A 13338-nucleotide genomic window follows, 5' to 3' on the forward strand; every position below is an offset into this window, starting at 1 on the left:
ATCACCGCTGACTCAATTTTAGTTTAGAAACCAAGTAGATGGAGAGTTAAAGCCCAGTTCACACTACAGGAGATGGCGCACGTTGGGGGGTCATTCACATACAGATATACGCCACTTTTTCCCCTTTTCCACCGCTCACGCCAGGTCTGGCGAAGGTTTATCATTTTTTACACCTGCTTTTTGGGGCATAAAAAATGGTCTAAATCTACAATTTAGACAAGTGTAAAGTCTGCCTAAGTTAAGTAGAGGCCGGTGCCTCTACATAATTTAGGCGGATGAACCGCCAGCGCAGGGGGGATGAAGACCGGCGTCTAAATCGCCGGTTTTCATAAATGTCCCCCATTGTTAGTACACAACAGGGTTTTAACCAGGTGACCACCGCGATGTGCAGCATCTAAAGTGGTTGTCGCTGCCCATCTCATACCCTGGAGGTAGCGGAAATGGAGCCCAGGCTACGACTATATCTGTGATAACCGTCATACTCCTCCCCTTCGCTCCTCGCATGGCAGCCATGAGTCAGTTCAAATACGTTTTTATTTGTCTGAATTAAAACATGAAGGGGGACATAAATCTTCTACGTGTGAATTCACCCCGACAAGTCCGGCCGCCTAGCTGCACACAAAGATGAAGAGCAAAGTGTAGTACTGGCAGCCGCCACTAGGGGGAGCTTACCGCATATGTATTTACCTTGCTCACATTGGGGCAGATTAACTCATCCTGTAGGTGGCGTAATCTTAGGGGGTGCACCGACCATGGGGCCACCGCATGCGGATCGCGGATCCATTCACTTGAATGGGGTCCGCGATCCGCATCTAACAGTCCGCACTGCATCAAGTGCGCTGCGCCAGAAAAGTGGAGTCACTGTTTTGTTGTTGGCGCCAAATTAATGACACTTTGCGCCATTGGTAGGGTGCTTGGCGCCATGCCTAGCGGTTTGCATTTACTAAGGGGCGGCCAGGGCTACATTTTTAGACAGATTTATCATTGCAACTTGTAGCAAAAAACAAAAACAAAAGTGTACTCTAGTGCCCTGGTGACTTACATATCGACAGAGCTTTGACATTCAATAGGATCAGACTGAAAAATCCATAGGTATTGCATGAGACAAATTTTTTAAAGAGAATTTGTCAGCATGATCAACCCTATTAAACCAGCTTACTGCCTGATAGAGTTGATTCTGCTGATGAGAATGAGACCTGTCTTGTGAAAATCAGATGCAGGGTTCCTGAGAAAAAAAGACTTTTATTCTTTATGCAAGTAAGGGCTTCAGTACACCAAGGGGTGGGGCTTAATCCCTCTGTGCGGCTCTGTGCTGGCCACGCCCCTCTGTTTCCTGCAGTCTTGTATAAATAATAAAGGTCCTTTTTCTCAGGAACGCCGCAACTGATTTTCACAAGACAAGTATCATTGTAATCAGCAGGATTAACCCTACCAGTAAGTGTATATGGTTTCATAGAGTTAATCCTGCACTTTAAGGCTAACCTCCATAAATTGAACTTTCCACTCCTATTTTCTATATTCTTCCCATGCTGCGCTAGTTCCCTGGAATTTTCTACCCCAATCAGATTAGTCCTCGACATCCACAGGTTTAAGCGCGCCCTGGAAACAAATATTTCTACGTAGGCCCCTGGCACGTCACTGAAACCTGTCCTTTTATCAGCGTCCCTCCTCATAACCTGATCCTTTCATTCAGCACTGCTCCCCACGCTTTTTTCTTGCATTTTTGCCCATAGGCTAACAAAAAAACATCGACTATGCATAAAGAATATATGAGATTACAGCGCCATCTGGTGGTAAATGAGAGTACTGACAACAACTTTTAGGGAGCAGAAAAGAAGATGGCTTCGGCAGCATTCCGCAATATCAAAAATACTTTAATCGTACCTCCAGACACAGATGGCAACGAACGTTTCGACTGTGTAACAGTCTTTGTCAAGCCTAATGACACAAAATCTGATAGGCATATATATACCCCCCTCATATAAAATACACACCCCGTTACATCATTAGTGCAGATCACTACACAATAGGATACACATGTTCATACTTTAACTCACAGCTAACGACATGTCCAACGAACTCGTGTAGTTCTCCTCGGCGTTCCCTTATCTGTAATGCGCAGTCGCGTCTCAACCCATCTAAAACCCGGAAGTATCATACGTCGCCATGGCGCCCGGAGGCGCACGTGTCTCTAGCCAATGAGCTGCCAGAGGGCCTCACTGACGTCACAGACTGCGCGTCAACCTCGTAACACTCACCCAAGAGCGCACATCCGTGCGTCGATGGCGTGGGTCACATGAGGTACGCAGCCAGTAACAACATCGCGCAGGTACCGGCGCCATGACAACGAAGACGCCACGATCCACGCTGCTTACTGTGGAGTAAATATGTGCTATCCGTATCCAAAATGAACTGGTTTGTGCAACATATAGACAACACAGATAATAGCCCGATTACAGAGGGACATCAAGCCGGACTGTACATATTCATGATCATAACAGGTATAGGGCAAAAACATATCATAGCAAGTACAGATAGCAATACAAACAGTGTATCCCATGTATACTTCACATATGGATCATCATCATAGCACTTTGACATATAAATTTGGGGACCAATCCCCCGGTGGATGCGCTACATATAGGTTAAAATCATAATGTCCCTATACTAAGAGGACAAAACAATGACACACATCAATCGATGGATGAGACATTGAACTCTAGATTCAAACCAAAGGGTTGAAGGGACCTAAGGGTATGGATCCATTTAAGTTCCTTTTTCCTCAGGATTCCCTTCCTGTCCCCACCCCTTCTCAAATATCCCACGCTATCAATAGCCCGAAATCTCAATTGATTGATAGAATGTTTGCAATCAATGAAGTGTTTGGCAACCGGTTTGTCGAGTGCACCTGTTCTTATTGTACTTTTATGTTTATTAATTCTTTCCCTCAATTCCATCGTAGTCTCCCCCACATAGATCAAGCTACATGGGCACTGTATCATGTAAACCACATCTGTGGACTTACATGTATAGTGACCCTTGATTTTGAACCGTTTACCACTATAGGGATGTGTAAAACCGTCGCCTTTCATGATGCCACCACAGTTGCAACAGGAAAGGCAAGGGAAATTACCATTCCTCATTGGTGCTAGTCTTTTCTGTCTTTCGATGTCCTTACCCCCTATATCCGCTTTCACCAATCTATCCCGTAGGTTGGGGCTCCGTTTGTATGCCATCATTGGGGGAACTGAAAATTCAGTGACTGTAGGCAATCCTTTCTGCAGGATCTGCCATTCCTGACGTAGGATGGTGGCTATATTGCCGCTATCACTCCCAAAGATGGATACAAATGGAATTCGGGGGGTCTCATGTTTCTGTGGTTTCTTTACCAAAGTGGAACAACGTTCCATAGATGTAATCCTATGCTTGGTACGGTTAATCAATTTGGTGGGATAACCTCTCTTACTAAACTTATCGCACATCTCATCAACTCTGAATTCAAAGAGGGTGTCATCTGATACGATGCGACGTACTCTAAGTAATTGACTCCACGGAAGGGAGCTTACCATATTCTGAGGGTGACTACTGTCATACATTAACAAGGTGTTCTTGTCTGTAGGTTTTTGGAAGAGATCAGTACAGATCCTTCCATTGAGCACCTGAACTCGGACGTCAAGGAACTGCAGCTCACGGGCAGAATGCATCACGGTGAACTGCAGGTCCCGGACCCCAGAGCTCAGGTGCGCATGGAACTCATCCAACTCGGGCACAGTCCCCGTCCAAATCAAGAAAATGTCGTCGATGTAGCGCCACCAGCACAGGACTCTCTCAAAAAATGTGGAGTGATACACCAGCCGATCCTCCACCTCCGCCATGAAGATGTTTGCGTAGGTGGGGGCCACATTGGACCCCATCGCCACACCCCGCTTTTGCTGGTAGAAGGTGTCCCCGAAGAGAAAATAATTCCTCCTCAGGACCACCTCCAGGAGGGCGAGGATCAGCCGGCGCGCCCCAGGAGAGAGCCCTGTGCCGGCCAGGGCCACATCGACGACATTTAGACCATAAGAGTGATCAATGGATGTATACAGGGATACAACATCAAAACTCACAAGCAAAAACTCCGCCGGCAAATCAAGTGAATTCAGCTTTGTCAAGAAATGGCCAGTATCACTGATATAGGAGGGAGCCGTGGTCGCGTGGATCCGCAACACTTTGTCCAAAAAGATGGATACAGGATTAAAGATGGAACCCCTGCCCGACACTATAGGTCGGCCAGGGGGATCCACAAGACTCTTGTGGATCTTTGGTAATACATATATCACAGGGGTGATCGGATGGCTCACCCGCAGAAAGCTGTTTAGTTCATCGTCAATGACTCCTTGACTAAGAGCCTCATCCAATAACACCCCTATGATATCTGCTATGTCCCACCTCGGATCCTTGCCCAACATCTCATAGACATTAATATCTCCTACCTGTCTTTTGATCTCGTCAATATATTTACAGGTGTCCATCACGACCACGGCGCCCCCCTTGTCAGCTGGCTTGATCGTCAATTGCTTGTTGTGTTCCAGTTCAAGAACAGCCCGCCTCTCATCTTGAGATAGGTTGTGTTTGAACTGGTGGGTTCCCTCCACCCTCAATTGCTCGATCCGTTTCCTGACAAAGCTGATGTAGGTTTCAATCACATGGTTGTTTTGCGGTGGAGTAAAGTGACTTTTATTGCGTAAATCGAAGTTTTTGCACATTAAGGTATCAGTGGAAACATCAAGTTGACTAATAGGTACATCAATATTTCTAACTGAAAAAAAAGCCTTCAGTCTCAAGCGTCTAAAGAACTTTTGTAAGTCGAGCTCAAACTCGAACCAGTCCCTTGATGTTGTAGGGCAGAATGTTAGGCCACGGCTTAGCACACTAATTTGTGCTTTGTCAAGCTGGAAGGAAGAGATGTTCACGACCAGGTTCATCATTTCCGCTGTCCGCGTCTCGTTACTCTCCCCTGGATATGGGTGGGGGCCTCTATCGATATTGGGGGAAGGGTTCTTGTTGGATCGGTGGTGTTTCCTACCACCCCTTCTATATCGCCTTCCCCTCTTTTTCTGCTTGGGCCTAAAAAATTAGACGCACCTGATTCGTCAGCGGAATCAGATTCCCCAGTGCTGAAGCCAAATCTGCCTTGATCAAAGCGTTTACCCCGTCTACGCCTATTAAACCTTTGTGGCTGAGATGACTGCCAGTTGTATATTTTGCCAGACTGGTAATCATCTAAGTCTCTATGCCACTTATCTCTCTTGACGTGTTCCACTTCCAACTTATGTCGTGCAATATGTTGTGTGGTCTTGTCTTTGTATACTGTAAAATCCTCAGCACTCATGAGGTCCTGGATCTGGACTTCCAACTCGGCTGTGGTTTTCCTCAGGTTGTCAACCTCTTTCTGCAAAAAGTCTATGTTTAATAACATTAATTCAAAAGAATATTGATTGTTGATAGCTTCAAAGGCTTTACAAAAATCACCATTCGTCGGGAATAAATTGGGGCGAAGATTAGATCTAAGTCCCCTAGGTATCCTCTGTTGCTTGTAATATTCCCTTAAGGTAATCAAATGTAATTCCATAGTATTCAATCTCTTGAGGTCCTGCTCTACTTTACGTTTCAGGATATCAACAGAGGGGGAGCTTAAAAATGTCACATCACATCCATCTACATTGATAAGTCGCTGTATGTCCTCATCAGTATATACATACATGTGTCTTGGCGAGGTATCCATATTCTTACTTGGACCTGGGGGACCCTCCATGATGTGTATCACCACTGCGTCCAACTCCCCAGTGCACGCCTCTCGGATCAAATGTAGAGACAAATAGTAGTGTAGAAGCAGCACTGTGCGGTCTCAGGATAATGCGTCTATGTCAATGCAGCAGCCTAACCGTAGGCCCTTGATCCATCAGGCCAAATCGTATACGTGTAGAAAAGAAGATGGCTTCGGCAGCATTCCGCAATATCAAAAATACTTTAATCGTACCTCCAGACACAGATGGCAACGAACGTTTCGACTGTGTAACAGTCTTTGTCAAGCCTAATGACACAAAATCTGATAGGCATATATATACCCCCCTCATATAAAATACACACCCCGTTACATCATTAGTGCAGATCACTACACAATAGGATACACATGTTCATACTTTAACTCACAGCTAACGACATGTCCAACGAACTCGTGTAGTTCTCCTCGGCGTTCCCTTATCTGTAATGCGCAGTCGCGTCTCAACCCATCTAAAACCCGGAAGTATCATACGTCGCCATTGACGATGAACTAAACAGCTTTCTGCGGGTGAGCCATCCGATCACCCCTGTGATATATGTATTACCAAAGATCCACAAGAGTCTTGTGGATCCCCCTGGCCGACCTATAGTGTCGGGCAGGGGTTCCATCTTTAATCCTGTATCCATCTTTTTGGACAAAGTGTTGCGGATCCACGCGACCACGGCTCCCTCCTATATCAGTGATACTGGCCATTTCTTGACAAAGCTGAATTCACTTGATTTGCCGGCGGAGTTTTTGCTTGTGAGTTTTGATGTTGTATCCCTGTATACATCCATTGATCACTCTTATGGTCTAAATGTCGTCGATGTGGCCCTGGCCGGCACAGGGCTCTCTCCTGGGGCGCGCCGGCTGATCCTCGCCCTCCTGGAGGTGGTCCTGAGGAGGAATTATTTTCTCTTCGGGGACACCTTCTACCAGCAAAAGCGGGGTGTGGCGATGGGGTCCAATGTGGCCCCCACCTACGCAAACATCTTCATGGCGGAGGTGGAGGATCGGCTGGTGTATCACTCCACATTTTTTGAGAGAGTCCTGTGCTGGTGGCGCTACATCGACGACATTTTCTTGATTTGGACGGGGACTGTGCCCGAGTTGGATGAGTTCCATGCGCACCTGAGCTCTGGGGTCCGGGACCTGCAGTTCACCGTGATGCATTCTGCCCGTGAGCTGCAGTTCCTTGACGTCCGAGTTCAGGTGCTCAATGGAAGGATCTGTACTGATCTCTTCCAAAAACCTACAGACAAGAACACCTTGTTAATGTATGACAGTAGTCACCCTCAGAATATGGTAAGCTCCCTTCCGTGGAGTCAATTACTTAGAGTACGTCGCATCGTATCAGATGACACCCTCTTTGAATTCAGAGTTGATGAGATGTGCGATAAGTTTAGTAAGAGAGGTTATCCCACCAAATTGATTAACCGTACCAAGCATAGGATTACATCTATGGAACGTTGTTCCACTTTGGTAAAGAAACCACAGAAACATGAGACCCCCCGAATTCCATTTGTATCCATCTTTGGGAGTGATAGCGGCAATATAGCCACCATCCTACGTCAGGAATGGCAGATCCTGCAGAAAGGATTGCCTACAGTCACTGAATTTTCAGTTCCCCCAATGATGGCATACAAACGGAGCCCCAACCTACGGGATAGATTGGTGAAAGCGGATATAGGGGGTAAGGACATCGAAAGACAGAAAAGACTAGCACCAATGAGGAATGGTAATTTCCCTTGCCTTTCCTGTTGCAACTGTGGTGGCATCATGAAAGGCGACGGTTTTTACACATCCCTATAGTGGTAAACGGTTCAAAATCAAGGGTCACTATACATGTAAGTCCACAGATGTGGTTTACATGATACAGTGCCCATGTAGCTTGATCTATGTGGGGGAGACTACGATGGAATTGAGGGAAAGAATTAATAAACATAAAAGTACAATAAGAACAGGTGCACTCGACAAACCGGTTGCCAAACACTTCATTGATTGCAAACATTCTATCAATCAATTGAGATTTCGGGCTATTGATAGCGTGGGATATTTGAGAAGGGGTGGGGACAGGAAGGGAATCCTGAGGAAAAAGGAACTTAAATGGATCCATACCCTTAGGTCCCTTCAACCCTTTGGTTTGAATCTAGAGTTCAATGTCTCATCCATCGATTGATGTGTGTCATTGTTTTGTCCTCTTAGTATAGGGACATTATGATTTTAACCTATATGTAGCGCATCCACCGGGGGATTGGTCCCCAAATTTATATGTCAAAGTGCTATGATGATGATCCATATGTGAAGTATACATGGGATACACTGTTTGTATTGCTATCTGTACTTGCTATGATATGTTTTTGCCCTATACCTGTTATGATCATGAATATGTACAGTCCGGCTTGATGTCCCTCTGTAATCGGGCTATTATCTGTGTTGTCTATATGTTGCACAAACCAGTTCATTTTGGATACGGATAGCACATATTTACTCCACAGTAAGCAGCGTGGATCGTGGCGTCTTCGTTGTCATGGCGCCGGTACCTGCGCGATGTTGTTACTGGCTGCGTACCTCATGTGACCCACGCCATCGACGCACGGATGTGCGCTCTTGGGTGAGTGTTACGAGGTTGACGCGCAGTCTGTGACGTCAGTGAGGCCCTCTGGCAGCTCATTGGCTAGAGACACGTGCGCCTCCGGGCGCCATGGCGACGTATGATACTTCCGGGTTTTAGATGGGTTGAGACGCGACTGCGCATTACAGATAAGGGAACGCCGAGGAGAACTACACGAGTTCGTTGGACATGTCGTTAGCTGTGAGTTAAAGTATGAACATGTGTATCCTATTGTGTAGTGATCTGCACTAATGATGTAACGGGGTGTGTATTTTATATGAGGGGGGTATATATATGCCTATCAGATTTTGTGTCATTAGGCTTGACAAAGACTGTTACACAGTCGAAACGTTCGTTGCCATCTGTGTCTGGAGGTACGATTAAAGTATTTTTGATATTGCGGAATGCTGCCGAAGCCATCTTCTTTTCTACACGTATACGATTTGGCCTGATGGATCAAGGGCCTACGGTTAGGCTGCTGCATTGACATAGACGCATTATCCTGAGACCGCACAGTGCTGCTTCTACACTACTATTTGTCTCTACATTTGATCCGAGAGGCGTGCACTGGGGAGTTGGACGCAGTGGTGATACACATCATGGAGGGTCCCCAGGTCCAAGTAAGAATATGGATACCTCGCCAAGACACATGTATGTATATACTGATGAGGACATACAGCGACTTATCAATGTAGATGGATGTGATGTGACATTTTTAAGCTCCCCCTCTGTTGATATCCTGAAACGTAAAGTAGAGCAGGACCTCAAGAGATTGAATACTATGGAATTACATTTGATTACCTTAAGGGAATATTACAAGCAACAGAGGATACCTAGGGGACTTAGATCTAATCTTCGCCCCAATTTATTCCCGACGAATGGTGATTTTTGTAAAGCCTTTGAAGCTATCAACAATCAATATTCTTTTGAATTAATGTTATTAAACATAGACTTTTTGCAGAAAGAGGTTGACAACCTGAGGAAAACCACAGCCGAGTTGGAAGTCCAGATCCAGGACCTCATGAGTGCTGAGGATTTTACAGTATACAAAGACAAGACCACACAACATATTGCACGACATAAGTTGGAAGTGGAACACGTCAAGAGAGATAAGTGGCATAGAGACTTAGATGATTACCAGTCTGGCAAAATATACAACTGGCAGTCATCTCAGCCACAAAGGTTTAATAGGCGTAGACGGGGTAAACGCTTTGATCAAGGCAGATTTGGCTTCAGCACTGGGGAATCTGATTCCGCTGACGAATCAGGTGCGTCTAATTTTTTAGGCCCAAGCAGAAAAAGAGGGGAAGGCGATATAGAAGGGGTGGTAGGAAACACCACCGATCCAACAAGAACCCTTCCCCCAATATCGATAGAGGCCCCCACCCATATCCAGGGGAGAGTAACGAGACGCGGACAGCGGAAATGATGAACCTGGTCGTGAACATCTCTTCCTTCCAGCTTGACAAAGCACAAATTAGTGTGCTAAGCCGTGGCCTAACATTCTGCCCTACAACATCAAGGGACTGGTTCGAGTTTGAGCTCGACTTACAAAAGTTCTTTAGACGCTTGAGACTGAAGGCTTTTTTTTCAGTTAGAAATATTGATGTACCTATTAGTCAACTTGATGTTTCCACTGATACCTTAATGTGCAAAAACTTCGATTTACGCAATAAAAGTCACTTTACTCCACCGCAAAACAACCATGTGATTGAAACCTACATCAGCTTTGTCAGGAAACGGATCGAGCAATTGAGGGTGGAGGGAACCCACCAGTTCAAACACAACCTATCTCAAGATGAGAGGCGGGCTGTTCTTGAACTGGAACACAACAAGCAATTGACGATCAAGCCAGCTGACAAGGGGGGCGCCGTGGTCGTGATGGACACCTGTAAATATATTGACGAGATCAAAAGACAGGTAGGAGATATTAATGTCTATGAGATGTTGGGCAAGGATCCGAGGTGGGACATAGCAGATATCATAGGGGTGTTATTGGATGAGGCTCTTAGTCAAGGAGTCATTGACGATGAACTAAACAGCTTTCTGCGGGTGAGCCATCCGATCACCCCTGTGATATATGTATTACCAAAGATCCACAAGAGTCTTGTGGATCCCCCTGGCCGACCTATAGTGTCGGGCAGGGGTTCCATCTTTAATCCTGTATCCATCTTTTTGGACAAAGTGTTGCGGATCCACGCGACCACGGCTCCCTCCTATATCAGTGATACTGGCCATTTCTTGACAAAGCTGAATTCACTTGATTTGCCGGCGGAGTTTTTGCTTGTGAGTTTTGATGTTGTATCCCTGTATACATCCATTGATCACTCTTATGGTCTAAATGTCGTCGATGTGGCCCTGGCCGGCACAGGGCTCTCTCCTGGGGCGCGCCGGCTGATCCTCGCCCTCCTGGAGGTGGTCCTGAGGAGGAATTATTTTCTCTTCGGGGACACCTTCTACCAGCAAAAGCGGGGTGTGGCGATGGGGTCCAATGTGGCCCCCACCTACGCAAACATCTTCATGGCGGAGGTGGAGGATCGGCTGGTGTATCACTCCACATTTTTTGAGAGAGTCCTGTGCTGGTGGCGCTACATCGACGACATTTTCTTGATTTGGACGGGGACTGTGCCCGAGTTGGATGAGTTCCATGCGCACCTGAGCTCTGGGGTCCGGGACCTGCAGTTCACCGTGATGCATTCTGCCCGTGAGCTGCAGTTCCTTGACGTCCGAGTTCAGGTGCTCAATGGAAGGATCTGTACTGATCTCTTCCAAAAACCTACAGACAAGAACACCTTGTTAATGTATGACAGTAGTCACCCTCAGAATATGGTAAGCTCCCTTCCGTGGAGTCAATTACTTAGAGTACGTCGCATCGTATCAGATGACACCCTCTTTGAATTCAGAGTTGATGAGATGTGCGATAAGTTTAGTAAGAGAGGTTATCCCACCAAATTGATTAACCGTACCAAGCATAGGATTACATCTATGGAACGTTGTTCCACTTTGGTAAAGAAACCACAGAAACATGAGACCCCCCGAATTCCATTTGTATCCATCTTTGGGAGTGATAGCGGCAATATAGCCACCATCCTACGTCAGGAATGGCAGATCCTGCAGAAAGGATTGCCTACAGTCACTGAATTTTCAGTTCCCCCAATGATGGCATACAAACGGAGCCCCAACCTACGGGATAGATTGGTGAAAGCGGATATAGGGGGTAAGGACATCGAAAGACAGAAAAGACTAGCACCAATGAGGAATGGTAATTTCCCTTGCCTTTCCTGTTGCAACTGTGGTGGCATCATGAAAGGCGACGGTTTTACACATCCCTATAGTGGTAAACGGTTCAAAATCAAGGGTCACTATACATGTAAGTCCACAGATGTGGTTTACATGATACAGTGCCCATGTAGCTTGATCTATGTGGGGGAGACTACGATGGAATTGAGGGAAAGAATTAATAAACATAAAAGTACAATAAGAACAGGTGCACTCGACAAACCGGTTGCCAAACACTTCATTGATTGCAAACATTCTATCAATCAATTGAGATTTCGGGCTATTGATAGCGTGGGATATTTGAGAAGGGGTGGGGACAGGAAGGGAATCCTGAGGAAAAAGGAACTTAAATGGATCCATACCCTTAGGTCCCTTCAACCCTTTGGTTTGAATCTAGAGTTCAATGTCTCATCCATCGATTGATGTGTGTCATTGTTTTGTCCTCTTAGTATAGGGACATTATGATTTTAACCTATATGTAGCGCATCCACCGGGGGATTGGTCCCCAAATTTATATGTCAAAGTGCTATGATGATGATCCATATGTGAAGTATACATGGGATACACTGTTTGTATTGCTATCTGTACTTGCTATGATATGTTTTTGCCCTATACCTGTTATGATCATGAATATGTACAGTCCGGCTTGATGTCCCTCTGTAATCGGGCTATTATCTGTGTTGTCTATATGTTGCACAAACCAGTTCATTTTGGATACGGATAGCACATATTTACTCCACAGTAAGCAGCGTGGATCGTGGCGTCTTCGTTGTCATGGCGCCGGTACCTGCGCGATGTTGTTACTGGCTGCGTACCTCATGTGACCCACGCCATCGACGCACGGATGTGCGCTCTTGGGTGAGTGTTACGAGGTTGACGCGCAGTCTGTGACGTCAGTGAGGCCCTCTGGCAGCTCATTGGCTAGAGACACGTGCGCCTCCGGGCGCCATGGCGACGTATGATACTTCCGGGTTTTAGATGGGTTGAGACGCGACTGCGCATTACAGATAAGGGAACGCCGAGGAGAACTACACGAGTTCGTTGGACATGTCGTTAGCTGTGAGTTAAAGTATGAACATGTGTATCCTATTGTGTAGTGATCTGCACTAATGATGTAACGGGGTGTGTATTTTATATGAGGGGGGTATATATATGCCTATCAGATTTTGTGTCATTAGGCTTGACAAAGACTGTTACACAGTCGAAACGTTCGTTGCCATCTGTGTCTGGAGGTACGATTAAAGTATTTTTGATATTGCGGAATGCTGCCGAAGCCATCTTCTTTTCTACACGTATACGATTTGGCCTGATGGATCAAGGGCCTACGGTTAGGCTGCTGCATTGACATAGACGCATTATCCTGAGACCGCACAGTGCTGCTTCTACACTACTATTTGTAACAACTTTTAGGGAGCGTCTGTTTTTAAGATGCCATCAGTTTTTACGCTGGTGTGGACTTGTCAAATTTTTTGCGACTTTTTAAAAATTTCGCAAGTGACAAATCTGGCTAACAATGTAACTCCACCCACAAAACATTTGTCCGCCCCATAGCAAATTCCACTAAAAACCACATAAAAAATGTTGCAGACTTGTGGAAAGCCTACTTCCCCGACCAGTGACGGACTGGGGTGCCTCGGGC

The sequence above is a fragment of the Bufo bufo genome, chromosome 10 (assembly GCF_905171765.1).
Source record: "Bufo bufo chromosome 10, aBufBuf1.1, whole genome shotgun sequence".
Lineage (NCBI taxonomy): Eukaryota > Metazoa > Chordata > Amphibia > Anura > Bufonidae > Bufo > Bufo bufo.